At 40.3% G+C, this 21276-nt stretch overlaps 1 pseudogene; it reads left to right on the forward strand.

Moving 5' to 3' along the window:
* The first annotated feature begins 18553 nt into the window (after positions 1–18553).
* Positions 18554–21186, forward strand: LOC134875648 (piggyBac transposable element-derived protein 4-like; annotated as a pseudogene).
* Positions 21187–21276: the final 90 nt, after the last annotated feature.

Below are 21276 nucleotides of genomic sequence, written 5' to 3' on the forward strand. Positions count from 1 at the left end.
AACTTAACTGGTTCCTTTGTGCTTGAAGGAGCAGTTGAGTCATCCCGGATGACTTCTCACCTTAACCCTAAGGAGATGCCAGCTTACCTCTGCAGGAAACCCATTTTGGCTGCTTGTATTCGCGATGCCGTTCTTTTGGTCGTTCCTCACTTCAGAACAACACCCCAAAATACTTGAACTGGGGTTGGGACTCATTCCTTACTCGAAGTAGATGGTTCATTGGATTCCTGTTGAGAACCATGGCCTCAAATTTGTGTTTTGTAATGAAAAAAATATTAAATTTAATATTAAATATCTGTTGGGTTATACACATTCATATTTTTACCATCCGTCGGGCCCCGAGGATTGTGCCTTCCCTATTGTTTTGTTACTGAATGAATCTTTGAAAAAAAATTCAGTTTACAACGTATTTTATTAACGCCATGAATCGTTTTTTGAAAGAATGTATCTTTTGCCGGTGATTGGTTGTTCCTCGTCACATGACAGAAAGCAGTCTAGAACCAGGCCTTTCTCAAAATTATTTCTTCTGATATAACCCTGGAGAAGTGGGTTTAGATTTAGAAAATCCCGAGATCACTTCCTGTCTAGAATTATTTCTGAAAAAATGTGTTTTGAAATTGAGTTTTCCTATTGCGAAACAACTTTGTATCTACTGCAGTACTTGATATTCTATTTAAAGCTTTAATTACTTTCTTTTCTTTCTTAGCATTCATTAACAACAGATCCAAATCCAATAAAATTTGACTAGCTAGCTAGAAGGTAAATTATGCTACAGCCATGTCTATGGTTGACCAACAGGGCGCCCCAGTGAACATTCTGATCCAAAAGTAAAGAAAACTCGTTTAAAATCCCATCAATTTTCGTAAGAGTGGTACCAATATTGCCTTACTGTTACTGTTTTATATCCCCCATAAAACAGTAATAAATTGCAAAGACGTGAAAGCAGAGAGCCAACTCTGAAGTTTCCCCTCCAGTCCAATCAGCCACATCTTCTTCCATCATAACATATATGGAGGTCAGTGCTGGATCTGATTGGCCTCTGTAGAATTGATTGAACCAATCAGGGAAGAGATTGTCAGGTCCAAAGGGTCAGCGGTGGTATCAGATGATGGCTTTTCTGCAGTCTGCCTGTCTCCTTTCGATCATTCTGTTGTGTTTTGGTTATTTTTTAGGTCTGTATTTCCCAGACAGATATTGCTCGGCTCTCGTCTACCTTTCCCACATCTTCCCCTCTCACCGTGTCGCAAATATGATGGCATTCTGACTGTGTTTCTCGACAGTCGCACAGCATCTAATTCAGCATTCTACAGGTGTTGATTAAAGGGTTCACTGTAGCCATTCTACTGCTGTGGTCTAGAAAAAAAAAATAATGGATCCCTGCTACCTGTGGTCATACGGGGACATGAGAGATAAACCAGATTGTGTTAGGGGAAAGTGTAGGTGGTGATGTGAACTTATCTCAAACACTGTGTTCCAGAGCAATGGCAATGAATTGGGAGGTTTCTTAAATGTTTGGGTTAGCTTTACCTGAGGAGCCACCATGGTGACATTAAATCCATCACTCTCTGAACTACCTTGAAAACTGAAGCAAACCAGATCACATGCCCACACAATGATTTAAATAATGAATCCGTTATCCAAACAGTTGTGTATTCACTTTTGGTTTCATTGATTTATTATAAATCTGCCAGGTTTGTGTGATACGGCGAGATAAACACTGTAGCTACGCAGTCAGGCACACAATAATTACTTAGAAGTTCAAACCCTGCCACATATCTAACCAATCAATGCTTGGATTGGGTGCGATCAGTTTCATATGCCAATAGACAACGGTCTAGCAATTTCTAAGAAAATTGAGTCTCATATTTCACTATCTCAACAGATTTAGAAGACTTGAATGTTGACCTATGAAATGGAATCGCCTGTATTCATAAAATTCTCCAGTGCTTTCTTCTGATGTCATTTAACACTTTCAAATTGTAACCTTCTCTTACAGACCTTTCTGAGCAGGCTGCTACTATGGATGTCTTTTTTAATAAACCCTTCCTCCTAACCAATATTTCACGTCCGGTCTCAGCTCAGTCAAATAAATGCAGAAGGAAAATAATAACTTTTAGGACCTAATTATTTAAATAGGAGCTATTCAAGTGTATATGTATCTGATTTACTTACAGATGTCTGTTTCCCAAAGAAAGTCAATAGGAAAATGACTTTTTGGGCCGAACGATGTCACGGGTTAACGGACTTCAAGGCAACGCCAAGGGAATCGCTCTCGCCATAGAAACACAACGACACCGCAATATAGAGCCGTTTTACTACTATAATGTGAACGCAGCTTAAGGCAGTTAGGTAAGACAATCCAGTATTTTGAGTAAGCATACTGATTTTTGAGTACATTTTATTTTGTTGAAACAGACTGAAAGACAAATCTAAAGGCAGGGACAGCAAGCTTCCATCCACTCAATGTCTTTGCACAAGCTCGTTGCTCAACAAACATAGGCCCAGATGTCCAAAACTGTACTGACCACTATGATAACTATGGTACATACCAGCTGGGCCAGGTTTTTCTTTTCCAGTAGAGTCTTAGGTAAGCGGTTCCGAGAATCCTTCGAGAACCTATTGAACAGAACAGCTCATCACCTTTAAATACCCAATGTTTTAACCCTTGTTTCTCCACCTAAAATGCACCCCTGAGCTCCCAGCAGTCCACTTAGTGCACAGTAAACATGCCCAGAGTTGCTTCTGCTCTCGTTACAGTAGCAGTTAATTAGGTCGGTCAGGAGGGAGCTGTATTGATCGGCGCAGCTAATTGGTCGTTTAACTGTCCAATCCCACAGGCCCATTCACCGACACAGCTACTGTTTCACTCGTGTGTGTTTGCAAATGTGTGATAGAGAGTAATGATATGCACAAAACCGCAGGACCCACAATGCACTGGCTGCACAGCCTGATACCTTCAGGCTATAAATATTCTGATTAACGACTGTGGCCGAAATGAGAAAATCACACATTGGTCCCTTGTTTACAATGTCATTAAAAATAGTTTGAGGAGTCAGGAAATGTCTTAAAAAACAACAAGAATGAAATGTTCAAAGCAGAGTTCAGCATTATCATAAAATGGCTTTCATTATCTAACTCACGAGCTTAGCACCAGTCAATAAACCCCAGTTAGAAACTGTTTTGGTGGCTCAGAACAGAGTAAATATGGAGGTACTTTGAGAGGTGCCAGTTTGACTCTTGGGCCCAGCAGTGCTGCCATTAAGAAGAACTCATTTGAATCCCCCTTTTTCAATAATATAGTTCAAGTTTTTTACGAACCAATGTCGTCACAAAAGTTATTTAACTGCAAACCAACTCCCTCAAACTAAAGTGACAGCAATATGCTACATCATCCAAAGTCTTTAATGATGGCCGGATCATAGAACTCTCTCCGGTCCTAAAACTCCTTCATTGTGGGTTCAAAATCACTCACAAAGACCTCAATAAGACCACCCCCTCCTATCCCTACACAGAGTTTCTCACAGCAAATGTTTCAGGTTGGGGACGGGTGGTACAGACACATGATACACATAAAAACATGGTGTAGTACTTTGAGCATCTTGTTACAGACTGGGGGTGGGGGGCAGTTCCTCAGGGGCCCAATATCACCTATATCAGGTTTTTAACAAAACAAAATATGAAACTGAAGCGTTTGGTATGAAATCTCTACTATGATTTGTGATGAGTGAATTATTTAGTAGTCTGAAAGCCCTGCTGCCTACGGTAAGGCCCATCGCCAAGGGGCTCAGTGAGTCATGTAAATGTAATACGGCCTAACCCTGGTGACACAGACCTGGATATGAAGTCATAGCCTGGTTATCAAGGCCGGTCTCACTGCTTAGAAAGACATCAAGATGTTTTCAATTTTATCGTATTTATACAAGTATGTGTGTATTCCAAGTGAATCTCAGAGAAGGCTCACCTGTAAAAAAAAAAGAAGAACCTTGGAGCTATAGCCTACCAGTTGCTAATCTGCTGTCACATTCAATAGTTTAACATGCAGCGTTCCAGAAGCAGCACTTCCTGTTTGATGTAAAAATGCAAAAACTGTACTGTTATAGTAAGACAAGAACATTGATACTGCTGAGAGTATCCACTGGTTGCCTGTCATATTTCATGGTGCTGAGAAGACATTAACGATGTTACTGGACAATGAAATAGACAGGCAGGTAATCACAGTATGATTGACAATTGCCTTTTATACTTGTTTATCAGGGAGCTTTATAGCTGCTGTTTTTTATTTTTTTAAAAGCCCATGTCCCGTTTAAGTGACATTTTAAAGGAAAGGGTCAGGTCACAACCAGCAGTTGTACCGGTAAGTAAAGAAAGGTCCGCAGTGTACCTGCATTGTAAATGGCAGAAAACGATTTGGTCTTTTACGAACAGTAGCGGTGCGTGGCCAATTTTACAGAGGAGGCCAGAGAGATCGTAAGCTACTGAATGACGTCATACCCATGTCAACAATGTGACTAAAAGTAGCATAAATAAATCAGGACAAATGATTGCAGCTGCTGCTATTTATTGACACCATATCGCAACAAGCTTAAACAAACACAACACAACACAACACAAAACCTTACACCCATATTTGTAATCTCAATAATACACTGAACTGTAGCCTACAGGTGGCCTCACATTCTAAAAGTCTCTGATGGGTTCACACCGCTGTCCGCAGGATGCTAAAGTGAAAGCCTCGGCTGTCACACTGCGTAAAGAAATAAAGTAAGCTTACTCACTATTTGTAGAGAAATGCCATTCTCCTATCCTTAATGGTGGCGAAATGATCTGTGACCCGGTCATACAGATCCCCATGCTGGAGCGGTCAAACAAGAGGCATGGCCAGCAGAAAAGACAATTTAGCATTACACTCCCTGTTAGCCAGTCCGTTCTCGTATAGTTCCCTTCACAAAACGTCCGGGTATTTCCTTTAGCTCTTCCCTGAGTAAGGTCGAGATTCGGAGTGGACCTACCCTTCTGTTTTATTTTTAACTGAATTTCAAACGGTAGTTTAGTGAAATCGTTTCTCAGAAAAAACTCTGGGTCTCCGTCGCCATCCATTCTTACTTTCTAACCTTCCTTCACGGTTAGCAACAGCATGGTTGTGTGTGGTTACGTACTTACGTATTAGTGTAGGAGGCACGTACAAGCTAGCCTCCTCATTTTTTTAATTTTTACAGTTTGATTGACCTTGATGAGCGTTCGGTGACAAGCCGAGCTTCAATCTGATTGGCTAAAACCCTTAGTAGTAGTGGAGGCCAAGTTAAACGGGTCTCCTTAGATGGCAGTATTTCACCTATAGGGGCGCTGTTTTGCTCGCTCAAAGAAAAACATGACATCAGGGAATTAAACACGGCATATTTGCAACCTAAAATGTGCGTCATGAATCCCAACTCATGGATATTTTTTTATCGAATATAAATGAGGAGGCCACGCCTCCCTTGGCCTCCGGGAGAAAACGCCACTGTTTACGAATGGTGCATGAGTGTGCCACTAATACTTAAGCCCCAAGGAAGAGTCAAGCACATTTTTCTGTGACGTAATTTCTGCCAAAAGAGGCTTTTTCCTATTGACTTACAATGGGAAAGGGATGTCTGTAGATCAGCGCATATTGTTTTTTTTTATAATACTTTCACTTGAAAAGCCAATATTTAAATAATTGAGGTCTAATATTTGTGGAATGCCCTAAAAGCCAAATCAGTTATTTTTCTGCTCCATTCATTCGTCTGCGGCGGGTTTAAGGAAAACGCTAGGTTACATGCTCTATGCTACTTGGTAATTGTTTTTGTATCGTCTGATCCGTTTGTACAGTCGGTCTCTGCTGTAATCCAATCAGTGTCAGGACAGATGGATGACGTGTTGGATCAGGTGTAACTGATGACATGGCGCTGCTCTGACTTGTTGCAGGGAAGCCAGTAATTATATTACATGTTGAAGCATCAGCGTCCCAGAGGGAGCCCTGTGTGAGTCGAGAGATTAAACAATATTTCCCACAGGTTCAGGAGGAGACATGCTGAAACAAATTACACGCTCATGATTGAAACTGACTCTCAACTAGCCGACACCTCTGCAGGAGGCGAAACATAAAGGTAAAAATAGAAAGGGTTCACTTTTAACCTCTCAAAGTGAGGCACTGCAGCACAAAAGAGGTTACTTAAAGGTCAGGTATTATTATGTTGTTCAACAACGTATTATCAGTCTCAGATATATAAAAAACATGTCTCTGAAGTTTTTTGTTCAAACAGATCATGCATTATATCATGCTATATAACCCTCTGTTTCAGCCCTGTTCCAAAGTGCTGATTCTGTGTCTGTAGGTTTAAATGCAAATGAGCTGCTGCTGGCCACGCCCCTTTGCGGAAGTGTTTCTGGCTCTTGTTTCACAATGTCCACCAGCAGAAACTCAGCGGAGCAAGGGTTCATTTATGATCCTGAATCCGACCCTGAAGTTGAACTATGCAGCTGGGCGTTTCCAACTTATTTTCTTGGACATCCTGCTGACACCGGTGGCCAAAAATACACAGAAACACAGAGGGGCTGCAGGGGGGGTACCCACAAATGAATTTTGAACATGAATTTTACGTCACGTATGAACCGGAAACCTAACTCAGGGGAGACATCTATATGTATTGAAGACATTCAAAAATGTGTTTTGCATAATATGGGACCTTTAACGTTAAATTGCAAAAAAATGCAGTATGCTCTGTGAGAAACATTGTGCCGTTTCTGCAACAGATTAGAACTTAGAAATTTCACAAAAAGAGCATTTACTTTTTAAGAAAAACGCATAGAGTTTTTTCAGGTTTTAAACAGAACATGACTATGTCCAAACATAGGTTCATATGTAGTGTATATACAGTGTATTGGACACATTATATTGTTTCTAACATGTGTTAACAGGGGAAATATGTAGCATTATGAAAAGAAATAAAATATACTTACAAAGAGGTATAAAACTATTTGTAAAAAAAAACATCAAAGTACACAGAGAGATAAAGTGTGTGTGATGATAAGAGACTAAAAGTGTCTATCTGTGTGTGTGTGAGAGTTTGAGTTTGTTTGACGGAGGCAAGGTATCTGTGTGTGTGTGTGTGTGTGTGTGTGTGTGTGTGTGTGTGTGTGTGTGTGTGTGTGTGTTTGTGTGTGTGTGTGTGTGTGTGTGTGTGTGTGTGTGTGTGTGTGTGTGTGTGTGTGTGTGTGTGTGTCTGTGTGTTGGGGGGCGGTCTGGTGTTCCAATTGATTGCAGATTGCATGTCACTGATGGAAAGAGACTCCCATAAGACTATTTGATGGTGGAGAGAGAAAGGTAGAGATTAGAAACACTGACAAGGCAGGCACACACACACACACACTCACACACACACACACACACACACACACACACACACACACACACACACACACACACACACACACACACACACACAGACTTGTGAGTGAAAGATGAGAAGATAAATGTGGATTTAACGATGCAGGGAGTGTGAGAGGAACAAAGACAGATAATTTATTTAGAAAAATTAGACAGATTACAGATGAATGAGAAAGTGAACAGACAAAGAGATGTTATCCCCGCTCGTCTCTCCAACATAAACAGATTTCGAATTGCTTTTAAAAAGATTATCACTAACCTTTCTCACACTGAAATTAACATTTAATCTTTATTCCATTCAAGCTGCCAGTTCATGGAACCACACTTCTTACTTCAGTAAGGGTCAGTAACAACATATACATTATCAGGAGGGGGGCTTCTGTAGTAACATAAGCTGAAAAGATACACAGAAAACTTGAGGTGGAAAAAAACAGCCTTCAAAGTAAAGGATAGGCAATAGCTGGAATGAAATATAATGCAGAACAATTCATATCTAAACATTAAAATACATATATGAGAAATGGCATGTACCAATTGGCATACACTTACATTACATTTCATTTATGCACATGTTGATTCTTTTTCTTCTTAAGTATATTTATTTTCGTGTAGGGTCAGAGCACCAACCACACTAGGTCAAAGGACCCCATTGGATGTGTAGTAGTAGTAGTAGTAGTAGTAGAAGTAGTAATAGTGTTCTTAATTATATTTTAACATTTTTAAATACATTTTTATTTCTATTTAGAAAATAAATCGCAATTTTCAGTGCCTGAACATGCCAAAAACAGGGTTGAAATGTACATTTAATAGGGTTTTTACCAGAGGTGGGACCAAGTCACTGTTTGGCAAGTCCCAAGTAAGTCCCAAGTCTCAGCAGTCAAGTCCAAGTCAAGTCCCAAGTAAAGACAGAGAAGGGCAAGTCGAGTCCAAGTCCAAGTAACACCAAAGCCAAGTCGAGTCCAAGTCCAAGTCCCAAGCTTCTTCGAGTCCTGAACAAGTCATCATGTACTCTTCACTTAATAATGCCATTATCAGACTAACGATCACACAATTTCAACATATCAACCTAATCTTCAGTATTTTTTTATACATACAGATTAAACTATGCATATATTTTATATATCTGTATATACGCATGCGCCCAAAGACCTTCAAAGTATTGTGTGTGAATGGTGGGTTAGAAATGTATGAGCACGGAAGGCACCACTGTCATCCTAAAGTTGGTAAAGCGCCTTGACTAGTGAGGCATGGACTGTGTGGATGCATGTAACTGGCATTGATGCTTCAGTGGATGCCAGTTACAGTAGGTCAACATTTTGCTTAAATCACAAAGAAACCTAATATTTCAATAAAACAATGTTTAATCTGCATAACAATTAAGCAGCATGACTACACACAATGAAAGGTGCTGGGGGTAGGCGCTTGAGAGACAGACAGACAGAGAGAGAGACAGAGTACACCTCCCTAATCTTAGTTATTTGTGTACATACCTGCAAACTCAGAAGGGCTGAAAAAGGTGACAAACTAAACCGTTGTAGGGGGGTCTGGGGGTCCCCCACCCCCCCAGCCTTTGTACACGTTGCCTAGCAACGTCGCACATGCGCATTATATCCTGCTCCGCTCCGAGTTATAGTAGTAGGCTATTCATGGGAAACGCATGAACAGCACGTTAAGATCTCGGCCAAGTCGTAATTAAAAGCAGTTCTTCATTATTTAAGTTAAGCGGCGGTAACGCCAGTGTTAAACACGGTGTTAAACACGGTGTTAAACACGCAAATGCCGGTTGGTGTGCGTACGGTACTGAGTGTTTATCGGTCCACGGCCGTAATGAACGTGTCGCATTGGTCCATATGTAATGCGCACCTTCTGTTGTTCCCATTGGCATAGAGCTATTGAACATTAATTTTAACAAAGGATACGGATAACATATCGCCCACGGCAGTTTTGTCATTGTATGTATAGCCTATATTTGTATTACGCTATCATCATTCAACATGTAGAATGAACGTGTTATCTATAGAGTCGATTTACATAGATAATTCACAACCATGAACCTAATCTGGATCTTAAACCTGCCAATTGCAACTGAGAGAGACGCAGACCAGACGGACAGCTCTCGACTAGGCTTCCCTTCCGTGGCACAATTGCATCTTTTCCGTAGATGAAATCCGGGGAAATCGTGAATATTAATGAGGGGAAACCCGGGGATTATCCAATCACGCTGGTTAGGTCCCTGATCCAATCCAAAAAGGCCAAAATCCACCACATGATTGCATTGCTCGCACTTGCCTGCCGGCTCTCTCACTTTGCGGTCTTTGGGGCTTCGCAGGTTCGCATTGCAGGGAAGGATGTCCATGATCAGGAAATTTAGCTTTTGACTCGAGGCATGTCAAGTCATTACAAGTAAAAGAGGCAAAGTCCGAGTCAAGTCTCGAGTTAATAGTATTCAAGTCCAAGTCGAGTCGCAAGTCATGCCGAATTTGATCAAGTCAAGTCTGAAGTCATTAAAATCATGACTCGAGTCTGACTCGAGTCCAAGTCATGTGACTCGAGTCCACATGTCTGGTTTTTACACACATGGTCAAATGGCTCATGAGAACCACCTAGAATACGACCTGCATATTTGCAAATGTGGAAATCAGAAAAAAACGATATATTCTTTCTGCTATCTGGTGTAACGGAGTTAAAAATGTGTAAACATAATTATTAGTTTGTAAATGTTTGATTTATAATAAGATGTGAATTTTATTTCTATGAGATTGTTTAATTTAATATTTTGTACTTCCCATCGGAACACTTTCCCGTTGCACATCGTTGTTTACTACCTGTACATCTTTTCCACCCTCCCCTCAGTAATGTGTGCATTGTTGTGGGTGACTTGCAACACGGACGTTTATAGGACATTGTGTTGTTGTCCTCAGAATGAATGCAAGAGAACACATGAGATGCTTCGCTATCCATTCTTCCACATCCTCTATCGATATCGAGTCACCTATGGCTGTGACCCCTTACGCTGGCTCCCAAATGGTGGCACGAGCTTCCCACTGCTATCAGGACAACGGAGACTCTACCTAGCTTTATGGTTTATTGCACTTATTGTAAGTTGCTTTGGATAAAAGTGTCAGTTAAATGCTAATGTTGAGGAAGACTTGCAATCCTATAAACTCCCTTTCTAAATATATTGTTTTATTTTTGTTCATTTTTGTAAAGTTTCCATCCGGGATCAGTCAAGTTTCATCTGTCTGTCTAAAAGAGAATCATGCCTTCGTGTTTCGATTTTAGGAACAGAAGAAGAGATTACTGAAACAGTTTTCCCGAACTAAATTACATCAGTTGGCAAACAAAAAACGTTTCAAATCTGCAAAATGCTTTTAACATCTTTCTATCCTCGATAGTAGAAATTCGGAGCTGTAAAAAAAAGTCATCCATTTTTCTGTACCACATTCTAATGCAGCGTATTGATCGCATATTTATTTAGCCAGTACAGTAAATGTGTCTCTGAAAGAATGGTCTGCCAACCCTGGCTGCCTTCTGTACTTTGTGGTCAGTCAATTGTCTGCTGTCTCCCTTAAATATTAATGAAGTAAACCTGAGGACTCCTCCCTCGTGCTGCTGATAAATTCACTCCTCGCAGTCCATCGATAGGCAGGCATCCACCCTGCAACCCTAAACTTAAAGGTCCCAGGGAGCAGATAGTGTGTGTGTCTCTCTGTGTGAATGATAGATTCCTACTTGGTAACTCAACACAGTCAGAATCATAACACACAGTATGGATTTGGAGTGTTTTTGTGAGTATCTGTGTGACATCTGGGCACCAGTGTAAAGCTTGAGAGTGTAGTAACAGTTTCTGGAATAAAATGAAGACATGAAAGGTAATATATACGCATGAGGCACCATCACGTTAGAATTCACTCCTAGTTCTTCACTTAGGATTAGTCCAAAGATAGAAAGTTCATACCCCATTTGGTGATGGTTATTACAAAAAAATCAATGTCTGTACACCAAACTGAGTAATGCAATATCAGCATATTAGAATCAGACCATAGAATCCAATCCAACTTTATGTAAAAAGCCCTTTAAAACATCAAGACCAAAGCGCAGCAAACAAAACAAAAACAAATAAAGATAAGAACACAAAATAAACAACAATACAAACAACAGCCATATTGTAAAAACAATATGCCATTTAAAAGAAATAAAGGCAACCATCTACAAAGTGCAGAACGCTAAGGAAAAGAGGTGGGTTTAAAGAAGAGATTTAAAAGCAGACCGTGTAGGAGCCTGTCTAATGTGGAGGGACAGACCGTTTAGGGGCCGCAGCAGCAAAAGCATGGTCCCTGTTTTGGTACTTTCAGGAGCAGCTGATCGGCTGGCCCAAAAAGGCGATTAGGTGTGTCTGGCGTACTGTAGCAACTCAGAGAGGTTGGGCGGGGCCAGGCCATTGAAGGATTTAAAAGTTAATAAAATAGTTTTAAAATGAATCCTAAAATGTATGGGCAGCCAGTTGTGAAGCTAAAATGGGGTAAATGTTTGCGTGTGCCAGTTAACAGCCTTGCTGCTACATTCTCCACCATCTGCAGATGCTTGAGACGCACCATCCCCCATGTACAGTGCATTACAAAAATCCAGCCGAGTGGTGACGAAGGCGTGGATCAAGTTCTCTTTCAAAAGGAATAGCTTTATTTTTGCAATAATGACTAAAATGTGGATATGATCTTCCGAAGAGAAAAGATCATAAAATAAATGAATAAGGAGTTAGGAAGACAGTGCAGTGGTCTCAATGGATCACATGGAAGTTTATTTTTAAGATGGAATATAAATGATACACTAAGCTTCCTCTACCATATCAGTAGATAATCATTATGCAAAAAAACAAGAAAGACTATGTCCAATGCTTTTTATATTGAGTGCTCTGAGCTCCAGAGACCTCCTTTTCTTGTGTGAACATTTTATGTATTGTGTGGATCATATCCAATCTTAAAAAAGCTAATTCAAGACCTAGTAGAATCTGGTGGATTCAAATTAGGAAGATGTAGAAAGGGTTCAAATGGAGTTAGAGATGTATATGTTAAGCGATCCAAAGAACCACCAGCATGACAATAACATACCTTACCAGATTGTTGTCTTACAAATCATTAAGGCCCTGTGTCCAAAAAGTGTCTTTTTCTGGCATAAAGCTGCTTTGCAGAGCCTCCTCCCAGTGTTTAATCAAGAAGTTGTTCCCAGCGGGGTTTTTTATTGTTTCTATGACAACAATATCTTGACAAGATATCACCACTTTAGGAAGGACGGAACCAAATTTGACAAAGGAAAAGAGGCATAAATCGATTAAACAACCAGCAGCAACATCCGGAGTCGCCCGGCAAATCTGTTGCCACAAATGAGCTTTTTATTATTTAGAAACAACAGAAAAAAGATCAAACTAAAATGTCCGTAGGGACTTGGCCTGCAAACTGGATGGTCACCAGATCAAGTCCCCCAAAAGACCAAGTGCTACCGGGGTATCCCTGAGCAAGGCACCGTTCCCTACACTGCTCCCGGGCGCCGTACATTTGGCAGCCCACTGCTCCTAACACTAGGATGGGTCAAATGCAGAATGTACATTTCCACTCTTTTTGTAATACTGTCATGCAAAAGGAAAAGTAACAACCCTTGGTTTGAGGCGTGCTTTGAAGTTATAAACCAGTGTTTAAATACGATGCAATGGTTCTACTCCTTCAAAGATGTCTTCTGCATATAAGCAATCCACTTGTCTCATATCGCCCACAGGAGATTTGATATCAGAATGAAACCCCTCCGTCTGCTCCCTCTTTCTTTCTAATTACTGACTGTGCAGATAGTGGTGCAGATCTGAATACTGATTAAATGGATCCATTACACTTCTTCAGTTCTATGCACTTGTGTTTAATCGCACTGAGTGAGCAGTTACTGTGCCCGATAAGTTGATTGGTATGATGTCATTTATAGAATTCATCAATGTGCACATACATGGCTATTCAGTGAGCCACTCTCCCAAAAAAGCAAAGACAGGACATATATGACATAATATACAGTATTTCTCCCCCAAAACTGATTAAATTCATTTAAATCAATAAAGAAAGTGATTCATTCTGAAATAATCATACAGTACATATCACTTTACAAATGAAAGTAAATATGCATCTGAAATAACTTTAAATGTAGAAATAAAAAAGGTGGCATATTATGTCAAATGTCCCTATGAACAAGCAGATTGAGGTGGATTAAGGCAGGAGTCGGTCCCCACACTGAGAACACTGAAATGTTGACTTTAATTAAATATATTATGTCAACAGATTTCACTTAACTGTAAGAGGTTAGTTGAAAGCAATAATATTAAGTTGAACCTAAGTATTGAAACGTATTATTATTAAATTCAACTAACCTAATACAGTTATGTGAAATCTGTTGACATAATACATTTAATTAAAGTCAACATTTTAGTTTTTAGTGGCTCTCAATCAGAATGGCGAACAGAAACTGAAACTTAACCCATACAACATTTTAAAAACACACTCGTCTGCCCCTCAAAGCCATTAAAAAAAAAAAAAAGTTCAAAAAGGAGACGTATTAACGTGTGTGGAAGTGGGTGTGTGTCATGAAGACAGAAAACTAATTACAAGGCAGGGAATCTGTCAGAATGTCCTTCACGTATGCTGAGAACTGCTCATCTGATCAGTTCATGTGTGATACTTTCATCTGTCGTCAAACTAGTATTGACAAAAAAATTCCCCGAAAAGTGTTTTTAAAAATGTGCTAAATGTAGTCACTGTGAGTCTTTATGAACATTGACTTAATTGTTTTTATCTCAACAAAAAAACTACTGTATTCTGTGTAATATCATAACACGGTAAGCCTAGTTAGTAGCCACGACTTGGTTGTAGACAGAACTTAGTTACTGTATAGTTTATTATTGCTGAGGACCCACCACAAACCTGGGGACACAAACTTGGGGTTTTAGACTCCTGGTAAGACAGCACACCCTCTAGATTCCACTGTCCCTGCATCTCTCCAGGGTCTAAGCCTCTGACAGGTGGAACACTGTAAACAGTACGCTGCCGCAGACATGCATACATTACACACACTGCTTTGTCCTGAGCAAATTGGCCTGCCATCTTTGACACAGCCTCATTTCCCAGAAGTCACCTCTCGGACGCCTGACAAAAGAGCGCAATGACACAAAGACACACACAAACACAAAGACACGCACAAACACAAAGACACGCACAAACACAAAGACACGCACTTTGTAGAACAAGCTACTCTTTATTGCAACACTGTCACATGGCCAAGTATTTTAAACTGTTTGTTTATATTGCATGGTATTTACATGTGTTTTTGACACATTTTAGTTAGATTTAATTGGATGCTTTAATTTTGAAAAGTCAGATTTATTTACTTCCTCTTGCATGCTTTTATTTTGAGTCATTTTAAACTGAGTAGCAGCAGAGTAGCAGGAGACGCAAAACTACAGGGGCCAAGGAGGAAAAGCAAAATGTCCTCTGCCCTTATTTGTGAGTAGCCTAACGAATACTAAAGCATTAATCAGCGACATGTCGACTATAGGCAAGACTTGACCAATCTCATTACACTATGTAGATTTGGTGACATAAGAAAGTTTGCCCTTTTTTCCCCCAATAGTGGATCTGTCAGACAATAATTAACACCACTAGAAAAAGTGACCTGTGATGTAATTTTTCTCAGATGTGTCCATGAATTGAGCAATACTGATATCCATTTCTTTAGAAATAAAAGATAGACTCTGCTGTTACTACACTTCTTTTCATTTTTTCTCATCATCTTGCCTAAGACCCATGTGGTGTTGTGTTTTTTCACCTTTCTCCCTCCCTCTGTTTCCCTTTATTGTGCATTGCTCTTTCTTCTCTCATACACACCACACACACTGTTCTTTCCTGAGCAAATTGGCCAACCTGCCCTCACAGAGGCTCATTTCCCAGAGGTCACCTCCACTCTGTTGTCTAGCTTCTCGTCACACACACACACACACACACACACACACACACACACACACACACACACACACACACACACACACACACACACACACACACACACACACACACACACACACACACACACACACACACACCTCAGAAATCTCATTTTCTGAGGCTGAATTCTCCTTTGGACTACATCCAAAGGATAGGAAGCAAGTTAGGAAAAACATGTGAAGTGGAGAGAAGTAAAGACAAAGACAGAAATAGAGCAACAGAAGAGAATGACAGGAGAGGTAAACAGCAGCCAGTCAGAGCAAATACTCTTAACAGAGATAAAGACACAGAACAATTTGGAAATGTGCACATATATTCCACAATAACATTTCAAAAGGGCACATATGTGGCTCATTTTCAGGTTCATATTTGTAAACATAGCACAAAAAGTAAAGATATTTGTGTTTGGTAGATGATTTCTTTGTTGTATTAATGCTTGTTGGCAATACATCTTAAACAGTTGGGAAGCCTTTTTATTCCCCCTTTTAAATGGTGACACATTTGTGAGGAACATGCATTTGTGGGGCAGAGCTGAGTATGTGGGATGCACCCATGAAAAATGTGCCATATTTTCTCTGCCAATGCCCTTGCTCCCCGTCTGATCTGACTAGAATCGCCGAGGGTCATTTTTATCCCCCTGCGTTTCCAAATATGTGTAACTTTGTTCAAATAAAACCCATCCCTCTAAACTCATGACTTTCCCTGGAGTATATTTATCATCTAGTGAATGTTGGGGGTTGTTGGAAAGAGTGTTAAGAGAACATATTCTGCTTTTTTCTGGTTTTCACTTTCCTGTATTGTGATATAGGTTTTCATGCATGTAAATGGTCTGCAAAGGCTAAAATCCCTCCAGAAGGTAATCTAAAAAAATCAGAAAATGACAAATCAGGCCCTCTATAAGGATAAAGAAACAACTAGAGGGATTATCCTTCTCTGTGATGTTTTAAATCTGGACTGAACCAGTGAACCCTCTTATTTTAAAGCAACCAGGTCAAATAAATCTTTTTTTTTTCAATGTGAGGATTTCAATATGTCTTCGAACTTGGTTGGAATTTTTTCCCAATCGACTTTATCACTTGTCTTTCAGGTCTTTCAGTGATATGGTGATGTCTCATGTGACGTTAAGGGTGTGCAGTCAACACGTTTTCTTTTATCCAAGTTTTAACATCAGAATCAGAATTGCAAAAGGTTTATTGCTAAGTAGGTTAACACATAGAAATAATTAGTTTTGGTGTTTTGGTGCTTACAGTGATAACATCAAATAATTTTAAAAAACTAGAATAACATCAGTACAGGAAGTAAAGGGATATTTAAATTGCTATAGCATGTTTCCATGGCTCCTAGAGACTGCTAAAATCATTCTGTCTAAAAAACCCTCTAGATTTTACATTTTTTAATCCAATGTTCAATAAAAACAAACACCAATATGCACTTCTTGGCAAAACATTTTAAATAAAAACTCATTTATACTGATGTTTACAAAGACCTTACACTGAGCAATATATCCATTTGTCGACCTGTCCTAAATGAAGAATGTAACCAATGATTATTTGTTTTATACTGTGAATAGGAGCCAAAACAGACATGTTTAAAGCCCATGGTGTTTCTGTCAGAGGGTTTGTTCAGCATGTGTGACAGGCCAGTGTTTAATGCAGCAGAGCCAATCACTGTGGCCTCTTGCAGAGGTGTGCTGGCTTAACTGTGAATTGGAGAGTAGAGAGAAAGGACAAAAATGCTGCAAGTGATGACAAAGAAATGTCTTGTTCCACAATAATGAAGGTTAAAACTGTTCGAAGTGAGCTGCAATGACACTTTGGTCAAGGCTCATTGTACTGGTAGAACAGCAGGGCTCGTTGCTTGGAATAGATGAAGGAGGCCAAGGGAAGGTGCCAGGGGATCCCCTTGGTCTCTCACCAAACCAATGATGATGAGTCAGGACAGTGGGTGAGGTCAGGGGAAGGCCATGTCAGCCACCTTATCAGAAATATTCAACTATTCACGTTACGCAAATGATGAATTCTACTCTTTCGATGATTTCCTGACCTTAAGTGTAACCATGAGGCTTGTTCTGCCCTCCTTAAGCATTTGGTAGCTTGCGTATTATATGTGGGGAAATACTGCCACCTAGCGGACAATACTATTTACAAAGTCGCGCAGGTTTAGTTCTTTTTCATTGTCGAGTTGACTTGAGTTAGGAGAACATACGGATACAGTTTCTGCCGGATTCCTCTTTAAAGACTTACCTTTAACGCGCGAGCTTTGGACATTATTAGTCTGTAAGTGCATATTCTTTGTTACCACATTCAATGCCATGTAGATAATTAAGAGTTTATGTTGAATTTATGTCTCTACATCTCTAGGATAATTTGTCACTTAGCCATGCTAGCTCTCGTGGCACCATGCTACCTGCTATGTACTGTAATATTATCTTCGTGAGATTTATGTATCCCTTTGTTTCTGTTTGTTTCAGTTTTACAAAAAACGAATGTCCTGTATAAATACTTGCTTGGTGAACAAAGTAAACGGAAGAAAAACCAACGCTTCTTGCCTCGTTTGAGTTCATCAACTTTATTTATTGGACGACAAATTGTTAGCCAGCTGTCTAGGCTAGTTCTGCAAGCTAGAGAACGCAGCACGAGGACAGCATAAGGCTGACATTTGTGGGTTAAGAGTCTATTTAAATGTTATTTTTAAAGGCCAATTTCACAAATTTGCTTCAGAGGGCTTTACAGACAGCATATCATGCAACACATACTCTCCTTAAGACCTTTGCAGCCTACCAAGAGAATCCCACCAGAAAAGGATATGGGAAAGTTACATAAAGCTTAAAAAACTGCTATTTTTGCTATTACTTTTATTAGTCATAATTTATATTTATTTTCAATATTTATAATATTGTTGGCCCTGGGGGGGAATATGAATCGTAAATACAAAAGATGTCTGTCATATAGTGAAAGCAAAAAGGATTACCAGCCAATTCAAAAGAGAAAGCAGGCACACGCTTCTTGAAACCAAAAGCTTCATTGGTATAACCAGATATTAATACACAAACCCAACAAGTTAGCTAACCCTAACCCTATCGCACATGTCCCCGACCACTATTGTAACCTCCTTAACCCTTGTATTATGTTAAGGGTCAATTTGACCCATTTCAGTTTTTGTGTTGACCAAAGTACTGGTTATCCTTTCTTTTTCTTGATGAAATTTGGTGACTTTTCATCATCTAGGGTCATGAACTGGTGTGTACAATCTGGACACTTTGATGTGTAGTGGAATGTCTGTGCAGAGTTTGTATACAAAGATGATGTTGCGGGTCATTTTGACCCAGACCCTTTAATGTGGGTAAATAGCTGTTCAGATCCAAAATAAACATGTCTCTTTGATGTACTTTTTACTTTGATGTACAATTGTTTGTATTTTGATTGCCTCTGAGACCCAGAGCCAGGTGTGTGAAGAGAGGGAACTTTCTCACACTTGTCCTTGTCACTGTTCTCATGTCATCTCTTTGACAAACTCACCAAAAATGAGCTCCAGAAGGACGGCAGCTGAGGAGGCTTTATCACAGATTTTGAACTGGGATAGTGATGTAGAGGAAGATATTTCAGAACCAGAGGATCTTTCAGAGACAGAGGACAATGTTATTGCTGATCCAGATTGTCAATTTTCCTACGATGAGGAGGATTCAGAGGACGAGTCTGCCGTTGTTCCTCCAACAGATGAAAACCAAGGAATGCAGCAATCATCATCCACAGAGGGGACATGGGCATCTAAGGACGGTAATATAAAATGGTCAACATCACCACACCCAAGCCGAGGCAGACTGTCATCTTCCAATGTGATCAAAATGACTCCCGGTCCTACAAGATTTGCTGTCACACGAGTTGATGAGATTCAATCAGCATTTCAGCTCTTCATATCCTCACCAATAGAGAGGATTATACTGGAAATGACCAACTTCGAGGGGAGACGTGTGTTTCAAGAGAAATGGAAGCCACTGGATCAGACTGACTTGCATGCTTACATTGGAGTTCTGTTATTAGCTGGAGTGTTGCAGGTCAAAGGGAGAAGCAACTGCAAGTCTATGGAATGAAGAGAATGGAAGGCCAATCTTTCGTGCAACAATGTCTCTGGAGACATTCCACATGATATCTCGTGTGATCCGCTTTGACAACCGCGACACCAGAGCTGGTCGACGTGAAAGAGACAAACTAGCTGCGATCAGAGATGTGTGGGATAAATGGGTTGAAATTTTACCTTTGTTGTACAATCCTGGTCCCCATGTTACTGTAGATGAGCGCCTTGTTCCATTCAGGGGGCGCTGTCCTTTCCGACAGTACATGCCCAACAAGCCCGCCAAGTATGGCATCAAAATATGGGCAGCCTGTGATGCAAAATTCAGCTATGCATGGAATATGCAAGTATACACTGGAAAGCTACCTGGAGGAACATCTGAGAAGAATCAGGGGATGCGTGTGGTGCTGGAAATGAGTGAAGGGCTGCAAGGTCATAACATCACATGTGACAACTTCTTTACATCCTACCGACTTGGAGATGAACTTCAGAAGAGAAAGCTGACCATGTTGGGAACAGTCAGAAGAAATAAGCCAGAACTTCCCACTGAAATTCTGAAGATGCAGGGCAGACCTCTGCATTCCTCAATATTTGCTTTCACTGAGAAAGCAACAGTTGTTTCATACTGCCCAAAGAGAAACAAGAATGTTCTTGTAATGAGTACAATGCACACTGATGCATCTCTGAGCACAAGAGAAGACATGAAGCCACAAATGATCCTGGATTATAACTCCACCAAAGGAGGAGTTGACAATCTGGACAAAGTCACAGCAACATACAGCTGCCAGCGCAAGACAGCCCGTTGGCCTTTGGTGATGTTCTACAACATTGTGGACGTGTCTGCTTACAATGCCTATGTCCTGTGGACTGCAATCAACCAGAAATTGAATGCCGGCAAATTGTACAGATGTCGGCTTTTCCTGGAAGAACTCGGCAAAGCACTTATCACTCCCAAAATCCAGACTCGAGCCAGCTCGATCCCCAGCAGCTGCAGCTGTCATTGAAAAGGTCAAGCTCAGGTCACCCGACCAACCTGCAGCCTCACCCAACCCAACCTCACCCAACCAACATCCAGTGGACACAGGTGGAAAGAAAAGGAAAAGATGCCAGGTCTGTCCCTCCCGAGAGGACAGTAAAACAAGTACCTCTTGTGTAAAATGCAAGAATTACATCTGCAGAAAGCACACAGTAACATTCTGTCCATCATGTGGAGAACATTGAAAATGTTGAAGTTCGCTGGGATGAAGTTAAAGTTGAAGTCAAAGTTAAAAAGAAATGTGTTCATGAAGAGGGAAAAACGTAGCCCTTGTGCTTTCTTTGGTCAAGGAAGGAGGAAGGGAGGAAGGAAAGAAGGTAGGAAGGAAAGAAGGGAGAAAGGAAGGAAGGAAGAGAAGAAGGAAGGAAGGAGGAAAGAATGAAGGAAGGAAGGAAGGAAGGAAGGGAGAAAAGAAGGGAATAGAGGAGGATGAACAGAGAGAAGGAAAACAGGATGAGAAGAAGGAAGGAGAGAGCATGGCAGGAGGAAAGAAGGAGGGAAGAATTATCATTTTGACCCGGGAGGAGGACAAGAGGATTAGACTAAATAGTTCTTAAATATAGTGTTGGAATTAAAAATGTATTGTATGTCACTTTTCTAAATGTTTATGTAATCTAAAATAAAGTTGTTATTGGTTTAACCTGTTTTCTTGACTGTTTTGAGTGCATATACACAGTATGGGTCAAAATGACCCGCAACATAATCAATGTAATTTTTTTTCAACATAATACAAG

Source organism: Eleginops maclovinus, chromosome 2 (assembly GCF_036324505.1).
Source record: "Eleginops maclovinus isolate JMC-PN-2008 ecotype Puerto Natales chromosome 2, JC_Emac_rtc_rv5, whole genome shotgun sequence".
NCBI classification, from domain to species: Eukaryota; Metazoa; Chordata; class Actinopteri; order Perciformes; family Eleginopidae; genus Eleginops; species Eleginops maclovinus.